The sequence below is a fragment of the Rousettus aegyptiacus genome, unplaced genomic scaffold (assembly GCF_014176215.1).
Source record: "Rousettus aegyptiacus isolate mRouAeg1 unplaced genomic scaffold, mRouAeg1.p scaffold_m13_p_5, whole genome shotgun sequence".
NCBI classification, from domain to species: Eukaryota; Metazoa; Chordata; class Mammalia; order Chiroptera; family Pteropodidae; genus Rousettus; species Rousettus aegyptiacus.
Window position 1 is genome coordinate 107811911 of NW_023416308.1, and position 10686 is coordinate 107822596.

Consider the following 10686-nt stretch of genomic DNA (forward strand, 5'->3'; position numbering starts at 1 on the left):
TTGCATGTTAACTATGCGCCAAGTACTAAGAAAACAAACAGTAGACAAGACACTAAAAACAAGTACACAACCAAATAAGTGCAGTGTGGTAAGGACAATGAAGAAAACAAAAAGCCAAAATGGAGACTATCGGAGGGAAACCTTCTCTGGATGGAATAGTCAGAGAAGGCCTCTCCGTGAGCATAATATTGAACCTCAGACTCAAATGATAGGAAGGAGCCAGCCATAGGAAGAGCTAGAGAAAGAGTGTTCCAGGCAGAGGGTACGGCCCACGCGAAGGCCCCGAGGAGGGAAAAGAGTGGCGTGGGCTAGAACTACAGAGGGAGAAGGCCAGGGTGACAAGAACAGAGTCGGGAAACGCCCTCTCTGGGGAGAGGAAATCTCGGCTATAGAAAAGGGGTAGAGACAGACTTGGCAGCTTTCTGACATAGCCTGGAAATGCTGGTTCCTTTTGGTCCTGCTCACTGTGGGGAAGAGTGGAAACAGAGGGGTCAGAAGCCAAGTTCCCGCCAGGGAGCACTGTACAGCCGTCCCCCTCATCCGTGGGGGAGACATTCCAAGCCAACCGGCAGATGCCTGAAACGGAGGATAGCACTGAACCCTATATATACTATATTTTTTCCTATGCGTACCTGCCTATGATAGTTTAACGCCTTTTCCATCTTAACTAAGAACTAAGCACCAACTGTGGCCATAACAATTGCAGTTTGGGGTGCAACAGCGAAACGAACACAAATTTTATTTTTCCTTCACAATTTTATGGATAAAAAGATTTATTCTTACCACAGATCTTACTAATCCCAGCACAGGTGTTTTTTTTTTCTTCTTCTTCTTTCCTTATTAAGAGCTTTCACCTTTTCACTTAGAGGAAATACTTTACATATCCAAATTGCCAGCATCACTACTATTGCACTTTGGGCCATTATTAAGTAAAATAAGGGTAACTTGAACAAAAACACTGCAATACCGCGCCGGTCGATCTGATAACCAGGATGGCTACTAAGCGATACACTGGACAAAGGGATGAATCACGACCCAGATGGGCCAGAGCAGGATGGCATGAGATTTTATTATGCTGCTCGGAAAGGCACTCGGTTTAAAATGTATGAATTGTTTATTTCTAGAATCTTCCATTGAATATTTTTGAACCATGGGTAACTAAAACCATGAAAAGCTCAGCCACAGGTAAGAGGGAACTGTACTGACCCCAGCAAAGAGGTTAGATTTATTATCAGCACAATGGGCAGCCTATGGCCATTCTAGCAGAAGTTCATGACCTTGCTGCCAGAATGCCACCTTTAACCCGGCCCAGCTCCACTGCGGCTCAGCCTCACTTTCAGGTCAGCTTCCCCTATTCCTGGGAGGAGGGCACAGTTGCGTCAGGTACCCCAAACCCCAGGCAAGGTCACATATGTCACCCAGACCATTGCTATGCAGCCCGCAAGTGAGCCGCCAAAGGTGCAGCCCAAACGGCACTCCCTACACTGGAATATTCTCCCCAGGAGACTCAAACAGATAAGAAAATGTGTTCCAAAAGGTTTTGCTCTTTTCCTGACTTGATTTTTCTTCAAAAAATGCTGCTCATCAATAAACGTGTCCAAGTCCCTTATTTTGCAGCTGAGGAAACTAAGGCACAGAAAGGTTAAAGGAGGTCTCTGAGGTCACAGAGCAGATTAGTGGCTGAGCCCAAAGTGAAACATGAGTCTCCTGTCTTAATCTAAACTGTTTTCTGCATGATCGAGATCATGCACTGATGATGGGCAGGGGAACTGTTTTATTAATATAGCAAACACATGAATTTTACTAAGTGTCAGACACTGTTGAAAGTACTTTATAAGTATTAATTCATTTAATCACATAACAACCCTGTGTGGGTGAATCTATCATCCCCCATCTCACAGATGAGAAAAACTGAGGCACAGAGAGGTTAAGTAATTTGCCTGAGGTCGAAGAACTAATAAGTAGCAGAAGTAGGATTCAAACCCAAGCAGTCTGGCTCTCAAACTTAAAACTGTGGCTTTCTCTTTTCGTCTAAAGAGTCTTGGGATAAAAAGATGACTCAAATCACTCACTACCCATGTGGGCTGAGCTAAATCACTTAACCTCTCTGATCCTTTCCTTAATATGAAAGAAAAGAACGCTGTTCTGAGAGATAACATGATGGTTTAAAGGGTCAACACATGTGAAATTTAGTTGCTAAATGGGAAAGCAGAGGCCTCAAAGGGCCAAATGACGTGCCTGGTACACCAATGACAAAGTAGAGTGGCCCTGGCATCTACCTTGCTTTCCACAGCAACCTTTGCGTGAGGAAGCTGCCTCACCAGATGCAGCCGTCGCCCGGCCCCCACCACAAACCTTGGTTCCTGCGAAAGTGCTAAATTTAAGACCTGAAACCGGCTGAAATGGGGACAGAAAAACCTGCTGCACTGGTTCAGATGTGCTGGGAGCTTAGATGGAGGAAGGCTGTGTGTGGGTGTGGGGGAGGAAAAGGTTAGGGTACGGTGTGGGGGCAACTGCAGGCTGTCATCAAGCACCTAGTTGGGGAATTTATAACGTTAGAGCTGGGAATGAGTTGGGAAATCAGAGTTCAGCCCCATATTCCACAAATAAGCCTGAAGCTCAGCAAGGGCATGACTGACTTGCCCAAGGTCACAGCGCGGTGGGGCAGGACCCAGAACCCTCCTCCCAGGCCAATGCCCTTTCCACTGAGCATCATCATCATCGTCATTACCATCATCATCATCATTATCCTCCTCCTTCTCCTCATCATCATCATCATTAGATTCCATCAATCACGTAAGATTCCATCCTTGCAGCCAAAAGCATCTTAGCTGCTTATCGCTCCATTTCCCTTCTGCAGTTGACATGGTCCTTATCCAAGCTATAAGAACCCCTGACTAAAATGATGGGATAGTGTAACCCAGCTGGGGCTTGAATTAAACCTGTCACCCAACGGCATCCGTGAGAGCAACCTCCATCCTGCTCTCCGCTTCCAGACTGCTCCCAGCCCCTCACCTCGCCTATGGCTTCCCTCTTTCCCCTGTGTCAACCTGGGTTTCTCTCCTGGACTTCCATCCACCCTGGCCTCCTGGACTTCCTGGTTACTCTGAGTGACAACCTTGCCCTACCTGGCCGGATCCCGAACTCCCACCCTAATGCCCACTCTTGTAGTCATAGAAAAGGAAATGAGACACTGAGAACCCATATCTGACATAGATGACCTTTATTGATAAACCCTGACTGAAAGGATGATCACTTTGGATTAAATATAAAATGGTTTAAAATAGTAAAATCAATTTAAACAGTGCCCCAGTGAATCAGTGGATCCTGGAACCAGCCCAGTCTATCCTCTAATGCCTGGGCTCCGGAGTAGCATCATGGTCATGAAACTGAACCTGACCCACATTTCACTGATCTCTGCTCTCAGCTCCCATAAAACCTGGTTGTGTGGGGTCAACATAGACAAACACAGACTTCCAGCTCTGTCCTGGAACCAAGGGCTAGAACTCATCTGAATTGGACTCTGTAGAAAGGCAAGAGGACATGAAAAGGACCTAATAATTGTCACCTTCTTGAGTCCAGGCTAGTAACATGCATGAGATTAGAAGCCAGGGTGTAAGTAAACAGGTATTGGTGGAACCCATAGCAAATTAAGGCCAGTGAGCCCAGTAAATGGCCCCAAATTCCTAATTTCCCAAATTACTGGTGACCAAACTAGTTTGTCCCTCTGGCCACCAGCTTCCAACTTTTGGGCTTTGGAGTCAGTGGACCAAGCTCTGTCGTCTGTTGGCTGGGGTCTTTGCATGAGTGAGATAACATCTCAGCAGCCTCAGTTTCCTGCCCACTTCCTAACTGTGTGACCATGGGCCAATGACTCGATGTCTCTGAGCCTTGGTCGCCTAATAGATAAAGATGACAATAGTTCCTACTCCAGAGGTCGGTGCAATGATTGGATGAGATAATGCACATTGCGTGCATGCTTATCACACTGTTTGGTATATAAACAGCAGAAGTGATAACTAGATGGAAGCTCACAGTAGAAAGAATGACGGGACTTTGTCCCCTCTGCACACGGGCCTATAGATTCAGCTCTGAGGCCTGCCCAGAGCAGCCCTCCAGCCTGCTGGGTGGAGAGAGCTGCCCCGACAGGAGCTAGTAACGCCGGGGCCCTGCTGCCACCTCCATCCGTACTGCCCTCATCTGCTAAATTGATCTCTGCTCTGTCCCTCCCGTTGCAATTGTGAGGAAGATGAAAATTTATTTATCAAGGGAGTGAACTGCTCATAAAAACACCAGTGGGGACGACCCGTAACATGATGAGGAAGGTGAGCTAAAGGGGGCCTTGGTGAACCGGACAGTTCTGAACAGGGAACCCACGACTCAGTTCTCATCATTTTTTGCCATTTGAGAATGTTAGAACTTCTAATTTTGCAAGGAAAACTGGGAATCTGGAACTTCATGTGCAGTATTCTGATTTTTAAACAATGGCTCGAATCTATAAAATCCTGTGTTGGCTGCGTGGCACCTACGAGGACCAGATTCAGCCTCAGGCCATGTTCACAACCTCCTTCTCAGCATATAACTTCTTTGGCAGCCTTATCATGTTTGTGAGAGGTTGAGAAGGACACAGAACCCCCGGGGCAAAGATGGCAGCATCGCTAAGAGCTAGAGCTAATGGGACTGCCCCTGTCGCCTGTTCTAATTAAAGCGCTGTCTTTTCTCACTCCACGGAAGAGAATCTTCTGGAAGGGACTGGCTCTGGATGTTTCCACCATTTTTTCAGCAGTGATGATTATAATATAATTTATGGGCCCTGCGAGTGTGTGAAAGGTTTTACTACCCTTCTTTACTTTGTTCTTGCCAATGGGCAGGGACGTGGGACAGGACCTAGAGGGCTGCTGTTGCTGCTTCTGCTACTGCAGATTATAAGGATAATTGACATAACAGTAACAATGATAAAACCATAATAAGGAGCTCTGGATACGAAGTCCCTCGCCATGGAGGGGACTTTGATGACTAAAGCAATGTCATTGTCCCTGCTTTTTTTTTTAAGTTAGTTGTTAACCAAACATCTTTTGAAAAACCGTATTAATTTGAACAATTCATAATTAATTAATTTGCATATTTTCAACAGATCGTTTATTTTCAACAAATTAAACAATACATATTTTAAAAATTCAAATGGTAGAGAAACACATAGAATCCATTTTTTGTCTACCCTCATCCCTCTCCTACCCCAATGACTCATCCCTGAAAACACAATTATATCACGTTCCCCAATGTTAACTTCTATTACCTTTTGATACATTTCTGAACCATTATTCCTTTGCTTGTATAAATTTAGAGACACATGTAATCTTTTTCCAAAAGAAAAATTTTGTGTGTGTGTGTGTGTGTGTGTGTGTGTGTGTGTAAATAAGATGATCACCCTATACATATTATTTCATAGCTGGCTTTTTAGGGAGTTTTTTGGTTTTTGTTTTTTTGTTAATAGCTGTCTTCTTTTTACAATTTAAATGTAAGTTAGTTTTATTCTATTTGGTTTTTTTGTTTGTTTGTTTGTTTGTTTTTACTGAGATATAACTGAAATACAGGTCCTTGGCATTTTGTAAAATCTCTGTTGATAGAGTGGGTTATACACACGCAGTTTCCCAGCTTGATTCATGGATCCGAGGGGTCCGGGACACAGAGGTGGCAGCAGCTTGCAACTCCTTCCGCCTCCGCACCCCACCTCCTTTGGAAAAGCGCACCCCACCACGCACAAGGCGAACATTCACCGGACGCTTCCTTCGTGGAAGGCAGCTAAACTCCGAAGTCCTTGAGAAGGAAAGTTACATTTTCTAGCACTTTATTCTTCGAAAATACAATATCTGTGTACAAGGGGAAAAAAAAGTGAAAAGAGTACTAATATTTCAGAGAAGAGTATGATTCAATATCAGTTGCTAAAAGCCCACTCTTGGGGGTGGCAGTGGTGGGGGCTTCACTCCTCCAACAGAGGCTTATAATTGAGGGGCAGGCCAAGGCAAGTCCCTCGGCAATCTGTCACCTCAAATATGTCATCTCCCCCAGGGCCCTGGATTAGCAGAGAAAGACTCAGCAAAAAGCCCCTTTTCTGGTGGCTAAGAGGCCTATGCTGTTGTGTGTTCTCTCTCTCACCAACTGGCTCCCCGCCACACATAGCCCTGCAGACAGACACTACACATTCTGCCTCCGCCCCCCGCCCCCCACCCCTTGAGCTTTAATGGTAGTTGCTATTCTCTTGACTAAGAACCTATGAAATCTCATCTTTGAAATTGAACACAGTTACACTCCCCGCTACTTTTCCAGATCTCTTGGTTGGAGTCCTCCCCCTGGTTTTGCTTTCATGCATTTGCTCTTTATTACTGTAGTGTCTAGGCAGGGACCTTGCCTCTCAGGGGAGCACAGAATGCAGCTTTCCTGGAAGTGACTTAGGTCTCAGTACAGGGGATTCTGGACACAGCCTCCCATCCACCTCCTACCGGCCACGCCTGGTTTGAAAAGAAATATCCTATATGCTCTGTGGCAAAGATTAGAAAAGCCCTCACTTGCCCATTTCTTGGCTGTTTGTTGAAAGTTACCAGAGTTCTATGCAGGTTAGGCCCAACCCCACTCAAAGTTGCTTCCTTCCTTGGTGTTTAACAAATGGCACAAGCCCAAGTAGGACTAGTTACTTCCTGCCTCAGGGGAAAACTCAGTGTCTGTAGGAGCTCCAATCCCACAGGTCAGGCTTCCTCAACTTCTTAAACCAGCAGAGCAGTCTGGGAAGGCTCCTAAGGCAACCCTTAGAGAACCACCATCCTTTATCGGAGCTGGATGGCCAGGGGATATGCCACAGAATCCGGGTACTGCAGGGGACACTCTGAGGAACAAACACAGCCAGAGAGGAAAGGAACAAATGGATGGGATTCTGGGCTCACTACACTCAATTGGAGCCACCAGTTTATTTACTTAAACTTCTAAACTGAAGTGTGACGTTCATACAAACACAAAGATGAATCATAAAAGTGTACAGCTCAATGGATTGCTACAAAATAAATATTCCTGTGTAAGCATTGCTCAAGTCAAGAAATAGAACACTAAAGGCACCCCAGAAACTCCCCTAGATGTCCCCATCACTTTCTCATCTCTCTTAGTCGATGGTCACCATTATCCTGATATCTGACATCTAATACTATAGGTTAGCTTTTGTTGTTGCTTTTTTAATTTATGAACTTAAGATCTTTTTAATATGGACACCAATCATTTGTCTACTTAAAACATCGTACATGCTAATACAATGCACATAGTCAGGTAAATAAAGGTCCTATAACATCAATGAAAAACCAGTATCACATATACAAATTTGTTATAAACAATGCTTTTTTACTATGAAATTTCTTAGTGTAATATCTGTCTTTTAAAAGTCTAGTTCTGTTGCTAAGGCTTATTTTATTTTTTATTTACAGTGCTCTATAATTTTATCAAATAATAGCTTTATTGAGATATAATTAATTTACCATGTAATTTGCCCATCAAAAGTTTACAACTCTATGGTTTCTAGTGTATTTATAGTTGTGTAATCATCATCACGATCACTTTAGAATATTGTCACCCCATTAAGAAGTCCATATCAATTAGTTATTACTCCCTATTTCCCCCCAACTGCCCCAGCCCTAGAAAACCAACTTCAGTCTCTATAGATTTGCGCAGCATAATATTTTCAAGGTTCATCACCATTGAAGCCTATGTCAGTACTCCATTCTTTTTTATTGTCAAATGACATCCCATTGTATGGATATACCACATTTTATTTATCCATTCATCAACTGATAGACATTGGGTTGTTTCTAATACTTTGGCTATTAGCACCATAAGTTAGTTTTGTCTGGACATGAACTTTACATAGTGGACATTCACATATATAAATGTGAATGTGTCTGGCTTCTTTTGTTCAATATTAAAGCTAAAGTTTGTTCATGTTTATCGTTGTATAGTATTCCTTTATTTGAATACACCACAATTTATTCATATATTCCACTGCTTAAGGACATTTAGACTATTACTAATAATACGACTAGTGAATATTTCTGTACATGTCCTTTGGTGTACATGTCCACAAATTTCTGGTAGGTGTGTGGTAGAAATAAAATTGTTCCATCATAGGGTGTATCATTCTTATTCTGTAGGGTATTTGATTTTTCAAATTTAGTATGTAACACCAGAGTGTTCTAAATTGGTTGTGTCGATTTACACTCCCCGCAGCAGTGTATGAGTGTTCCGATTGCTCACGTCTTCCCCAACACTTAGTTTTCTCAGTCCTTTACCCATTCTGGTGGGTCTATAGTGATACCTCATCATGGTTTTTATTTGTGCTTCCCCAAGGTGAGCACCTTTTCATGTGTTCCTTGGCCACTTGCATATCCTTTGTGGGGAAGACAGAAAGTGTTTGTTCAAAGTCTCTGACCTTGAACAAGTTTCATCCAGTTGCCTGTCTTCTTTTCTCTCTTTCTTTTCTTTTTTTTTTTAAACACCTACAGCACCTGGTATTCCTTGGTAGTCTCCCATCCAGGCCCGACCCTGCTTAGCTTCTGAGATTAGACGAGATTGGGAACGTTCAGGGTGGCCGGCTGTGTAGACTTCTTTTTCTTTTTTATTTTTAAGTGTTCTTTAAATAGTTTGGATTTGAGCTCTTTAAGAATTATGTCTTACGACTACCTTCTTCCACTCTGTGGTTTGCCTTTTCACTCTCAAAAAGAAAATGTTTTTTGATAAACAGAAGTTCATAATTTTAATGTAGTTCAATGTCAATCTTTTGCTTTACGGTTAGCCCTTTCCATGTCCTATTTAAGATTTCTTTGCCCCCAAGGTCATAAGGATATTCTTCTATATATCTGATCAAAGCTTTACTGTTTTACCTTTCACATTAAGCGTATAATCTACATAGAATTGACTTATATGTTCTGAGATAGGGATCAAGTTTAATTTTTTTTTTTTTACATTGGGATATTTGACCAATTTCTACTATAGGAAAAACCACCTAACCTCACTTCTTTACATAGACTTTTGTCATGAATAAAATACCAGATATATGAGGGTCTGTTTCTGGATTCTCAATTCTAAGACTTTTGTCCATTTATCTTGCTCCAATCCCATGTTCCCATCCCATACCTACCTGTATCATCATCATCATCATCATCATCATCATCATCATCATCATCCCCATTTTACAAATGAGGAAACTGAGGTACAGAGAGACTAAGACTTTCCCAAGTAAGTAATTGACTAGTTAATGACAGAGCTGGAAATGGAACCCAAGGAGTCTGGCTTTTCGGTCCATGCTCGCAATAAGTTTTACAGTTTCTCGCGCGAAGTCTTGGAAACAGAAATGTCTCCTATGCGCACACACACTGCAGGGCTCGCGGAACTAAAGGGAGAAGGGTGGGGCCCCAGTGCTTCTGACTCAGCTCGAAATTGAGACGCCGCTTCTTACCCAGTCTCACCACTAGAGGGCGCGAGTAACTTAAACTCACCAGGGCCGTCCCTCCCACTCTCCCGCCCCTGGTTACCTTTCAACCAATCATCAAATATTTACCCAAAACGTAGTTCAAAGGGAATGTAAAAATTGCCTAATCTTGTCTCCATGCAGTACTGTAACAAAAAGATAAACATGACTGACCTATGTATTCTTAAGTATTTTAAACAAGCAAAGAAACCTCCCAATACCTGGTTAATTTGTCTCATTCCTTGACCACTTTACACTAAGTTCCTCCTTAAATCTCTCACTCTTCCCAGCATAAACGAGATTCTTTTGTTCTACACTTAGTGCAAACGAGGAGCAACTGTTTGGCATCCTCATGGCAACCACTCTTCAGAGATGCTTGTAAAGAACGAGGTTTATAGCTATGAAGTCAAACCCCAGTTCTCATTTCTATCAAAGGTAAAATAGAATAAGATTACAGTTCACTTCCTTAGGAATTTACAGGTTTCTTTGGCCTCTCTCCAATCTCTCCATGTCCCTTTAAAGTGTAAAGTCCAAAAGTGCACGTTGCACTCCAGTATTGTATCCAGTACCAGACTTACTTCCTGATTCTTGAATGTTCCCTTGTTAATATATCCAAACGATATGCAATCATTCGATAAAATAATTTATCTTCATCAACTTGATGAAGAATTATATAGTCATTAAAATAGCAAACACAAAGACAATGACATAGCAATATAGAACATACTTTTGTTTAAAAACATGTGTAATACTACACTTCTGCTTTGATTAAAGCTATAAAAAATATACTTATGGACAAAGACTAGAAGGCACATGAAAATAAAAAATAATTGATTTGTTCGGTTTGGGGGATTGATGATGAGTCTCTTTATTTTCATTGGTATAATTTAATGACTTTTTTTAAATGAGTAAAATCTTTTATTCACTCAGCAGCTTAGGGAGCACTCGTTATGTGTAAGACTAAGGGTGAGGAGTTGCAAGAGAGACAAAAGCAGATACAGATTCTGCTGTTCAGAACAATAGTAGCCAATGCCTATTAAATGCTTATTATATCCTGGTTCCTATTATTACCGCTATTGTATAGGTAAAGGAAGTGGGGAACAGAGAGGTTAAATAGCTTACCAAAGTCATGCAAAGTCAAAGTAGAACCAGAATTTGAACTCAGCCATTCCAAATGATAGCCT